The 12,331-nt window shown below is 39.6% G+C and overlaps 1 protein-coding gene across 4 annotated transcripts in view; it reads right to left on the reverse strand.

The window, feature by feature from the left end:
* Nucleotides 1-1,451: 1,451 nt before the first annotated feature.
* The window catches only part of LOC114872584, a 148,191-nt gene continuing 137,311 nt past the window's right edge, over nt 1,452-12,331 (reverse strand). For all 4 annotated transcript variants that reach the window (XM_029179923.2, XM_029179924.2, XM_029179925.2 and 1 more), the window contains one exon: nt 1,452-6,966. The gene's annotated coding sequence lies outside the window, so the exon portion shown is untranslated. The remainder of the gene's footprint in view (nt 6,967-12,331) is intronic.

Raw genomic sequence — 12,331 nt, forward strand, 5'->3', positions numbered from 1 at the left:
AATATTAATATTACGACAATATTAGTATTGCTCCAATTTTTCTTCCCTCTTCCCTTTTTCAATAATTTTATTAAACGCGTAGTATTGGTTATCGGTGATCCCGATTGCAGGTCAACTCGTTAAAACGAAATAGCAGCTGGCCGAAACAACGGGACGCCAATTTCACGTTATCAAAGATCAAATAAAAATTTAATCGTGCGTAAGCCCCGTTTAAAAGCCCCCACAGGGCGTCCAATTAATCTCGTCGAATCACTAACACGCGTGCCTGCGTTAAACGGCTAATTCGACATTAAACACCGTGTTTTCCATTACGGAAACACAGTGCCGCTCGTTCATCACTCTTTTATATTCACCGCGAATACGTAGCAACGCATTACAGTCGGATTATCCCCGGGAAAACGATTATACCAATCCTGAATGGTAGCCAATTTTATTTTCACGGTTCGAGTTTCCTCGACCCTTCCGGGATGTCGATTAAACCTTTCTATACCGAGTAAATAAAGTCGACCGGGATAATCGGATCATACGTTCTGTTCTAATTGTTCAACGTAATTAGGGCCACTCGCAGATTTTCTTCGAATCATTTCGTTCGGAATTATATCAACGAGATTCTGTTCAGCTTACATTTCAACGTAATTAATTGTTACGCTAATGATGGCGTTAATAATTAGGCTTAAGATTATACGAAAATATTCTACATTCGAATACATCATTTTATACGGTTATAAATTGTTATAAACCGAGCATAAACAAATCTCGTGATACGATTCAACGACTACGAATAGAGGACAGTATGACACTACTCACCCAGAGAAGCTCTTCCATTTGATTCATTAACTAATACCACGCTGAGGAATATTTAGCATTCCTCGTCCACTCGACAGTGTTTGCAGAGTTGTTGAATGTGCACCGAGTTCCATGTTGAATCTGCAGGAAGTTTCGGGACATCGTAGGCATGCGTTGTCGCGATTGTCCGCTAGATATATTAATCAAATACGCTTAAACTGGTGTGTTTGAGAAAAACTAAATCTTGTCAACCAATGAAAATGAAAAGTTCTTGCTCGATCGGTCTTCGATGAATCTATTCCTTCAAATAAGAATATTCGGGGATTCGATTTAATGAAAATAATGAAAATTAATTTGAGAAACCCGTCTATCATCCGTTTACCTTAATTCTTCCCGACGACCTCCCCGATTTTCCATTTCGTTGTAACGAAAATGACAGCAGGAGTTCGTTTCCAGGCTGAATGAAATCGACGATCACTGTGGAAATGAAAGGAATGAAAAGGAGGTTGAAGGAGCAACGAAACAATTTTCGGTCGAGCTTTTTTTCTGAAAACCGTAATTGTTCCTGGTAATGATATCAAGCCAGCGTGAATTATTCTTGGCCCGATTCGGTGAAATACCTCATCGTGTCCCGAGGGAAATGGCGTTCGTAGTGGTGCTTTCAATTCGTTTATTTAATAACTCACAATTGCTTTACATATACAGCTTCGAAACGGACGCGTCCAGCCGCCCATTTTAATTTATTCCTTTTCATCTTCATCACTCTTTCTTTCGATATTCATTCTTCTTTTGCTTATTCACGACTAGAACGCGTCGAGTTTACTTCGTCGTTTACGTTCTTTACAGCGGTGATGTCGATAAGTGCGAGGGACTTTATGGTATTATGTTATCTTATCGTAGTATGGTTTTATATAGAAACAACTATACAACTTATTACTATAATTAGTGGTAATACCTTCTCTCTCTCTCTCTCTTTCTCGTGAATCGCAGGTGGGAGCACGTTCTGATACGATTCATTTTAATATTCTTTTCCAAGGTAGATGGTCCATCCTTAATTTCTTTTTACTAACACCTTGATTACCACTTCATTTTTATTTTTAAATTTCAATTATAATAATAGAAATAATAGAAAAAATTTTTAGGAAATAAATATACTTCATCTGATGAGAATTTTAGAACATAGTAAACATACCTCTACTGTGGTAATCAACGTGCCAATTGAAATTTCGAAGACAAAGGAACAAAAGAAGGAACGAAAGAAAGAGAACATTTGCACCTGGAGGTAGGTATTCGCAAGAGGATTCATTTACAATGCAACTTTTCTAAATAAACACTGATTCGGGAATACTAGACAACGTTTCGTTGTAACTCCGGCCATAATAACGAAACAGCCGATGCTTCCAGGCCGAACAACGTAACTGGGAGTCGTTGATTAAACATCCGAACGGATCAACTGTTGCGGTGAATGCATTAGTATAAATTAGACTATGGCTACCATATCGCGTTTGTTTCCCTCTTGGCAACAACAATTTCATTTGGCAAACGATACCATTTTCGTTTCTATTGTTTCAATATTCCCTCTCTCGTACAACGACCATCTTCGCGATTCAATTTAGACAGTACGCCTCGGTTACGAATATTTGCCGGACTGTTTCATAAAATTATAACGAAGGCGAATTTTTGATGTTCGTTAGCACACTAATAATTTAATACTGCTGAAAGAATTTATAATTGGTAATCAATTGAAGTTGTTCTTTTTTTAAATACTCAAAGTGACTAATTAAAGGCAAGAAAAATCACCGCAACGATTCTCTCCGAAGCTTGTTTCTAAGTTTACCATTACGAAAAATGGCCAATTACCTTTGGGTCGCGGTTATACGGAAACGGGAATCGTCTGGCCGAGAAATTGGTACTTCGATTGTGACCAAATTCTCGTAGCAAGGGGTAGCGTATTCGTGGAATGCAGCCGGTAGGAGGAAGATCAGACCGGAACCGTGGGAAGAATGTGCAATTGCATCTGACCAAAAGGTGCTTCCGGATCCGCTGTATTATTGCGAATACCAAGTTCGTACGTATCGCGATGGGGCATTCACGATGTTCGGTTGCAACCCCATGCATCGGTAAATTATATTTTCCAGAGATTTCGGAGACGAACGAACTGGAAATTGACTCGAGTACCACCGCATTCGATGGCAAAGATCTACTGCAATTTCATTGTAAATTAATTTAATAATTGCATGGAGACTGTTCGGTTTGTTATATGGTAATGTAGTTTAATGAAATTTATGTTATACAATGATGATGAAAATTGATGAGCAATGTTAAAATTGAGTAATAATTAGTCGATTTTAATTAATTAACTGTAGGGGTAAATTTCTACGTACGCTATCAATCATATCAAGATTCGATCATCGGGAAATTGCAGAGTACCTTTACCAAAATAATACACGAAAACAGTTTTTGCAAACTGGCTATAGCGAACTAGAATTTCTCACCATTTTTAGAGATACTATGATCCTGACATCACGCTGACAGCACAATTTCATGAAAACCTGACGCGAGCATTGCGTGACTATGTTTTTTTTATCTCGTGATGGAAACGAAATTAATATCTTGTCAAAAAGAAAATTCCTTCTTGCTTCTGTAAAAAATCTATAAGAATTTCTATCGGGACACGGTGTATCTACGTTGAAGAATCAAGTGTAACCGGTTGAAAACAATCTGTCCAAAGATCCAAACATAATTCTCTGGTGTGTGGGATTACAATACCCATGGTCGAGTGAAAACGAAATTCTACCCGTCTCCGTGACACAGTTGTACAATTCTCAGCGATGTCGAGCCGCGCGTAACATTTCCTGTCGCATCCTGTTGCCGCATTGCAAACATAATCTCATTACGTGGCCGACAAGCCCCAAAACTCGGACTGGACCATCACCCTGTTGTTCTCTTAACACTACCCATATTTAACGCGCCTATGTTCAGCACGGAACCACCTTCGTTTCTATATCTCACTTAAACTCAAACCAACAATTTCATCCTTAATGATTGGGGTAAAATTGAAAAGGGGATTTCTCTCATTTCCACACGAAGCGAAACGACTACGAATTTCAAAGGAACACGGATCTCTGTAAAATCGGTGCTCCCATACCTGCTTGCCGTTTCTTATGAAACATTCATGAGTTAAAGCAATTCGTTCGTTTCGAGAATACATCTCGTCCACGCCTACTACTCGATCGCAGGTATCGTCTCCCTTCTCTATCTACCGCCTCATCGAATATATTTTAATAAGATAACAAGAAGGAACGCCATATTTACATATAAAAATATAATCTTATCGCGATCGATCGGGCCTATTTATAATATGTATAGATCGTGCACGTTAATATGTAGAGATAAAATCATTTTTCTCGAGCCTTGATACGTTTTCTTTTTTCTCTTTCGATGTTTCATGTTACAGAACATCATATCTCGATCACGTTTCACGTTCCCAACGCTTACGGTGAACAGTGAAAAGGAAAATGGTCGAAACGATGGATGCAACATGTCGTGTCGTTCTCCATGATCGCGGTCGCGATCTTTAATCGGCGAATCACGAGTATCGTGCTCGTGATTCCGTGAAAAGTCTCTTCGTATTCGATCAACGGAAAAATGGAACTGGCCTGATTCGATCCGCTGTCAACTGATCCGATTTTATATTCTGTTCTGCGTTCGGAACCAGAGGATTTCGAACGGAATGTATTATTTTTTCTTTTTTTTTTCAGGTGAAATTACGAGATTTTTGCAGATACTCTTTGTACAACTGGACGCTACAAAAAGCATCCAAAATAAAAAAATAAAAAAAATAGTGGAATGTACACGTGTTCGACAGAAATCCCCCTGGGGCAACAAATTGAATTATTCTCCGAGGATATTGCAGTACAGTCCTTGATGTCCTGGAAGTTCGACTGGAGGAGCACTACTTCGGTGGAAAATTGCACGTTCTATTGCCTTGAATCCAGGCTTCGAGGAGTGCTGTTACGTTGATCCTTGGCGTGCTCTGTGTGCCAGCACTCGCCTCTGCCTTGTATCACGGATATTGAAGACGCTGGCACGGTTTGAATAGCGAGTTCTCGGATCATCAGGAAACGCGAAAAAGAAGAGAAGAATGGGGAGAAAGGCTTGTACATTTAAACAGCGTTCAACTTTGGACCAGTTCCCTATTTTCCCGTCGCTTCGCATGGATCATTCTTTGGCTTTCAGTAAAACTTCACGTAACTTCACTTCCTCTATCCATATACATATGTATGCATATATAGTATAAATAAAATGGAATGAAATGGTAAATACGCGTTATGTACATTCGATCCTTCTTGCCAATTTTCCAACCCTAGTCTTCTCCATATCAAGTGATTTCAAAAGATTATTAAACAATGATTTTCATTTTAAAGCGAGAAAATGATGGAAAAATTTCGTAGAAAAGATCGACAAAGACTTATGAAATGACCTGATATTTCCTTTCAAATTATATTTCCTCTACGTGAAGATCTTCTTCTTGATTAATTTTTCGAAATTTTACATTTAATGATAGTTCGTATTGGAAAGAATTAAATATCAGAGTTAACGATTCATTCCGTTCGAGCTGAATTGAAAGATATTCGAAATATAAAAGCTTGAGAATTGGTCAACGATTTCTCGGCTCTTTCTTCTCCTTTCAAATACCATATTTCTGAACTGGAAATCCTGTCTCGTGAATGGCGGTTCGCGTAAATCGGAGTTCCGTGCCGTTCAGACCAGGCGAATGCATCTTTTCGTTCGAATAAGTACCGTCTTCCTTGAGCAATTCATCGTATACAACTATCTTTGCTTCCCGTCCCCTTTGGCGACGATTGTACTCACTTTCCGGACCCGGATTGATATACAAACAATTCGTCTCGATATTTTGAATATATATGTATATACTACGAGATCGTTGGTTTCCTCGAGGGAAAGGGGAGACAGTCGAAGATAAACGAAAGGAAAAGGGACAAGGACGAAAAGAATTCTGTAGAAATCACGATTTGCAACAAAACGCGATGATTTATCGCAGAAAAATGGTAAGAAATAATAATTAATTATTGAAAATAAAAACTTGATAAGAAACTCTGAACCAACATTTCTCTGGGTAAACTTTGAAAATGAAAAATTTTCCGAGTATAAAGTTGCTAAAGTATAGTTGAAGAATTTCTTAGTTCTTCAAGTTAAAAATTGGAAACTTTGAAGGAAATTTAATATCTCATAGGATCTGAGTTAACACTAGAACTAGTAAATTCGAATTGGTCTGTTTTTTAACATCAAAGTAGAGCAAATTGTTCTAGTGTTAAAACGAGGGTCTCTCGATGTAGACTTAACGTTCAATTAAGGAATGTGTACCACTTTGGTCTCTAAGAGTTTCTTGAGTCGATATATTCGACAAGTGTACTCGCAGTACTGAAGTTTCTCAGAGCTAAGACGATGGACTTCCTGATTGTTCCACTTCGTAGAACTGTCAGTGCCATTACATTAACACTCGAGCGATTACTTGTATCTCTGAGTTAACGACATCAAATAAATTCGAATTCTTCAAGTGAAGTGTTACAATGCGATAAACCATTCACGAGGCACCGAGATCTCGATTAAATTAAGGACTTGACCAAATCGCAATCAAGAGGAAATATAATTAGAATGTTAAACTTACCAAACGATCGATAATCCTTCGTTTCTTCCAACAAGATTCCTCTTAACAGATGATAAATCTCTGACTAAATCCTATCGAAGTAACACGTCCTCCATCGTTCTCACTCGACAAGCATACACTAGCAGATAATCTTCAAGACTGTCCACGCACTCTAGAGTGTCCGGCTAAATTAGACTGTACAATAATGGCCCACTTTTGTAACGGCGATCATTCCCAGGCGAAGAAACAGAGACATTCCGATGCTGATTGAGCTGATTCTTCGAAACAAAAAAAGGATCACCGAGTCCTTCGCTACTGATCGATCGATTAAAGATGAGATGTTATTAAAGGTAAAAACGATTCACCGGCTAATTTTATGCAGCCGAATCCTGATCAAGGATCGAACAGGATAATCAATGTTTTAGTCCTTGATTTCACGCCGATGTGTTCGTAGCTGCTTCTGTCCGCGTGTGAAATGCCAGAGGACCTCTCGACGTTGTTGAAACAACCTGCAACAAATTTAATTATTTCATTAGTTATAATTAGAAAATGAATTCAAGTATTCTTCGTCATCGACTAGAGGCGTTAATACTCGAACGATCTTGCGAAAAGTTTTTCGGGTAATGTATTCATTAGGTACACGGAGTAAATGGTCCACTAAACGGTTTAATCGATTTACCAGGCGTACGCGAGAGGAAGTTAAGGCTCCGTAAAGTTAAGGCTTACTTGCACAACTCGGCCGTATAAACTATATTCCGTGACACAAAGTTCGCGAAATCTGTTGCACACGATTACCTCTGGCGAACGCATTCCCGAACAATTTCTAATTAGACGACTCGAACGTCGGAACCCTCTCTCTCTCTCTCTCGATTAATTAAGATAGAAGAACGGAACGAATGCTAAATAGAAAGGGGCTGTAACAGGGTAGAAAGGTATAAAAGCGAAGCAACGTATTAACAGTGAGAGAATAAAAAGAACGAGGAAGATGAGATTCTTTTTTACCGGCTATAATCCGTTCCATTTTCGTTTTTCACGGTTATTTGTAGGAGGGTTTGCGCAACATCAACGAAAGCTTCTCGGTCGTCCTGTGTGTTAAACGGTCGAAAATGAAAAATTCAAAAGCAGCAGCGGACCGAGTCGCGTCGGTAGTGTGTTATTATGAATTTCAAGCGACTTCGTTACGACGAGACCCTGGGTTTCGATCTGAAATACGAGCGGTATCTTGGTTCAATCTCCCGCTGAGATTGAAGCACCGGAGGGATGTAACTTCGAATATGAATATATTGAACAGAAGAGCGCTCGTGTTACTGGAGAACACGTAGAATTGTCAGGGATACATACATAGACTGGGAAGGTGTACGCGGTTAGATTGCGATTCTCGCCGAGCACGAGTGTCTGCGAAGACGTAGTTTGTGTGCGAATCGTCGTAATGGATATTTCGGCAGACAGAGCTGTGTGCAGTTACACAGTTTAAGTGTGCTCCATTTGAATGCATCAATTATTCATTTTACACGGCGAGTTAGCTTCGTCTCGCATCGATTGATCTAAGTATTTCGATTCGGATTTATTGTATCACCTGTGACTCGAAAGAATATTATTTTCAAATTTTATTTATTATTATATTTAAATAGATGCAAATAGACCAAGGTTTTCCTGAATAGAACGTTATATTTTGAAAAAATTTCGATGAAGTGCAAATGAAATGGGCAAGCAACGTTCAAGTAAGATAACATCATCGAAATGATACAAGTTCAGCTCGGATTCAGAGACGGAAATCGATGCACGAGCATCCCGAGCGCATCCAGTACACTCATTTATCACGGTGTCAGTACGGCAACCGCATAAATCAAACGAAACGCGGCCAACTATGGATACATCCGAATCCACGACGCAACGGCTCTTTTAAAGTTCAACGATCGAATGCGTTCCGTTCTGACGGAACAAAGGCATTGTCTTCGTAACATCCGTGGAGAATTCAGCCTTGACAATACTAATGTTTCTCCTATAGATATCGCGAAGATATTTGAGCGCATGTCGCGTTCGAAATTACTGATGTACGATGATTGAAGCGGGAAGCGGATTAGAATATCTCTCGTACAGTTAGACTTCATTGATGCGGATTCTGCAAAAGTCGTGTCTGCGTGTCGCGATTGCAGGATTGACGGGTGTATAAAACAAAAAAAAGGGCAAAAACGAGGAGGGAGAAAATTGAAAATTCGTAGTCGTTCGGAGAGAAAACCGGTGACGAGGATAAAGCGCGTTCGGACAATGGAGCGTCGGTTATAACTCTTTTCCCGGAGATTTATGGAAGTTTGACAAGTGGACGTCGAACTTCTATCACCGTAACCCTTTCGGACTGGCCCGTAAACTCGTTAAATATTTACTCGCAGCACGTGGATTTGCCGATGAAAGTTCTCTTTCAGACGACTGTGAAAATTTAATGTCTTCGACGCGATGCCCAGCGAATTACGCGACGAGTTTGTTCATTTCCCATCGAGAAAGATTGTTATGAATTTTAATAACGTTTCATTGATTTTTTCTATCGCGGTTAGTTATTTTGTCGACGTGGTCGTTCAACTTTTTAATGGAGTTCCACCGTTCATGCGTGCATTGTGTTTTTCCAATCGGTTTTCGCTCGTCTGTTTTTACGATGGAAGATAATCAGGAAATTTGCCGCATAAAGTTCGATATATAAATAATATTCAAAAGAAGAATAATTTATATTTCCAAGCTAGCCTTTCGAAATCTACTTCTCGATAAGAATTAATAATTTCACCCCGACGTCCTTTCCATCCATTCTTTTTTTTTTTTTTCAATTTTTATTCCACCTTTTTGTTTTACGATATTGTCCGTGAATTGCATAAATTTCAGTAGACCAGCGATCGCCACGGTTTTATTTATACTTTCCCTTCGAACACCATAAATCGTGGAGGAGGAAGATACGCTGCGATTCTGTACGCTGCTCCACGCAGTTACAGAATTAATGAGTCCGATGAATGCGCTTGTTGTTCCATCGATTCTCCATTTGCGGCCATTTTTTTGGACAACGGCCAGAACCGGGGGTGGGTGGTGAAAAAGGCGGAAGAAAAATATGAAAAAAAAAAAGATCGACACATTCGAACGTGAATGAAAAACAGCGCGGGTCTTCATCGAACCGATGAATTTATACTCGTTTAAGCTTTTCGTCGAATTTGCTTTTCTTCATTAATTGTTTATGAAATAATAAAATAATGAATATTCCGGATGCAGTAGAACCATTGGAAAATGGTTTGATAGGGAAACGTTTTTCCAGGTAGAGATTTCTTATCCAACCGAGCTTTCGATCTTCCAGCAGTTTCATCTGATGGACAGCACGAGTCCAAACGGACCAGTCAGAGGATTTAATGAGAAATCCGCTTTGCGTACTTTTTTCACCGGATAATTGCCACTTCGCATTACGTTAATTGACAGATCCATACCGCGCCCTTTATCGCGATTATGAGAAATCGACGGTAGAAAAGCCGGGTTTCAGTTAATACTCGACCATTTGTCGCTGCTCGTTTCCGATAAACGTATTAAAATTGTAATCAGAGTTTCGAAGTCAGTTTCTCGTAAATAGATTTTAATCGTTTTATCAAGTTATCGTATATTTTTGATTGCTTTTTGAACGCCGTTGTGCGATGAAACATATTAACTTTTTAATCGTCCATCAAAAATTTATCAGCGAATTCGTTGATTTCCATAAAACATCACCAACAGTTTGCGTAATTTCGCGAGCTCCTTTCTAAAACTGAATCATTCGAGTTGATGCGAGCTTTCTTCAAACAAACAAACCATTTCCATAAGAACAATATTTACTCGTAACAGCACACGATCATCGTAGGATTAAAGTTTCTTAGTATAACGGTGGAAATCGACGGTGAACAATGAAAATTTATGAAATCACCTTAAAGCCAGTCTGCACTCTCCGCGATAGCGGAGCACACTTCGTAATTGGATTAAACCGATGAATCATGGTTGTTAAACTGTTTACCTTATGGATCAGCATTCTTCTACGTTCCTTTTCTGAGCGCACGGCATGAGAGTTTCTCTCTTGGAGGTGAAATAATAAGCCAGATTCATAATACTTCTCCTTGATATCCGTTAGTTACGACTGTTGATCAGACGTGCAATCGCACTTCTTTAGAAATATTACCAAGAAACTATAAAATATTTCATTATCCTCTTCGTTTCCAACGATACTTTATACAAATTTCAGCAGGAAAAAAATAAGGAAAAGTTAAAGAAGAAACATAGACCAACGCTGTATTCTTTTTCCAAGGAAATTAAATCCTATTTTGCAATAATTCTATGTTATCTAATTATACTGTGATAACGGTAACAACTAATTAGACGTCTGCGCGATACCGCGTAGCATATCAAGTAGTATAAATCACGTTTAATCAGACTCGCAGAGATAATAGAATTTTTCAGCCAAAACCGAGTCCAAAACTAATCTCTCGTTGTTTCGTTATAAAAGCACAGTACAAAGACAGGAAACTAATGAAGTCTAGCTCTGAATTACCCTCCAAGGATAATCTAAACGTTAAATTATCAAAAACAAAGGAGAAAGAGTCCTCTCCCAGAAGAGTACACGAAATCCCCAACATCCAAGGATCGTGAGGGAAAAAAAAAAACTTGTCCCATCCGAAACGAAGGTGGAGGACGAATAAATCACGGGCGATAGGAAAGCATCCTGGTCCCGACGGAACCGGGAGCGGAAATTGCTTCTGATTCACCGTAACCCCGCGAACGAAACGGGGTCGTGCGGTAATCCATGATCGTGGCTCGTTATCCGCTTCACTATCGGTGTCCATTCTTCGTTTCCGATCCTAGATGAATCCTCCTTACCGATCCACCATCTGCTAACCGACGATGGCCGAGACACACCGATACCGGTCGTGTGAATTAACCGATATTCATAATTCAAGGTTTTATCTGTGGGAGCGCGGCAACATTGCCGGGATATAATTTCAGAATGGCAGGTGCAGGAGGAAACCGGGGTGCCATGTTCGCCGGAAACTATAGCTTATACGACGTGGTCTGCAACCAGCGTATCTCACCTTCCGTGCTTTCATTATCAGTTACCATAGATCACCGGGTGAGCCCCAATGACATCGCATCCGTCCATCCCTCATCGCGAAACGTTGTTCAAGACCAATGACGAGCTGTTTCTCTGTTGCCCATGTTCCTGTGATGGTTAATGGTTGAAGGGTTGTACGAACCGAAATGGAAGAAGCTTAATGTTCCTACTATTATAGCTCCGCTTCTAATTAAGATTTCTGAGTATTCATGATACCCTATAGCTACCTCGGTAATATTCAAATTACCTGCTTCTATTTTGCAATCGACAGATTCACAGTGGAACTATCTTGATCGAAGCGCATTGTTTCGAACGTCTAGGGATACTCGCCGTGATCATTGAAAATTATTCACCGAATAAACCGACGATTATCCCCCGTTCTCTATAATCGGGCGAAACTCTATTAATGCTCGATGCTGCGTTGAAACACAGCTAGTTACGTTTCGTAATCGCCCTTTACACTTCATCGGCGTTGTAAAAGGTGAGCCGTGTAAAATCCAATTTAATCGGCTTCGATTTCATCATCAAGAGACCCGGTAACTTAAATTGATTTCCACGAAACAAACGCTCGAGTTACGTAAATCTAGCGAAGATTCTTCATGCAGACGGGCAACAGAGTTTACGTGAATTTATTATTAAAATGTTTGCGCTGCGGGCTGTGAAAGTTTCCGGAAATTCGTTGGTTAAATACCGCGAGCGCCTTGTAAATTTTAATCGGGAAAATTGAATCGCCGATGGAAACTCGATAACCACGACACCACAAGGAGAAACTT

The sequence above is a fragment of the Osmia bicornis genome, chromosome 13 (genome assembly GCF_907164935.1).
Source record: "Osmia bicornis bicornis chromosome 13, iOsmBic2.1, whole genome shotgun sequence".
NCBI lineage: Eukaryota > Metazoa > Arthropoda > Insecta > Hymenoptera > Megachilidae > Osmia > Osmia bicornis.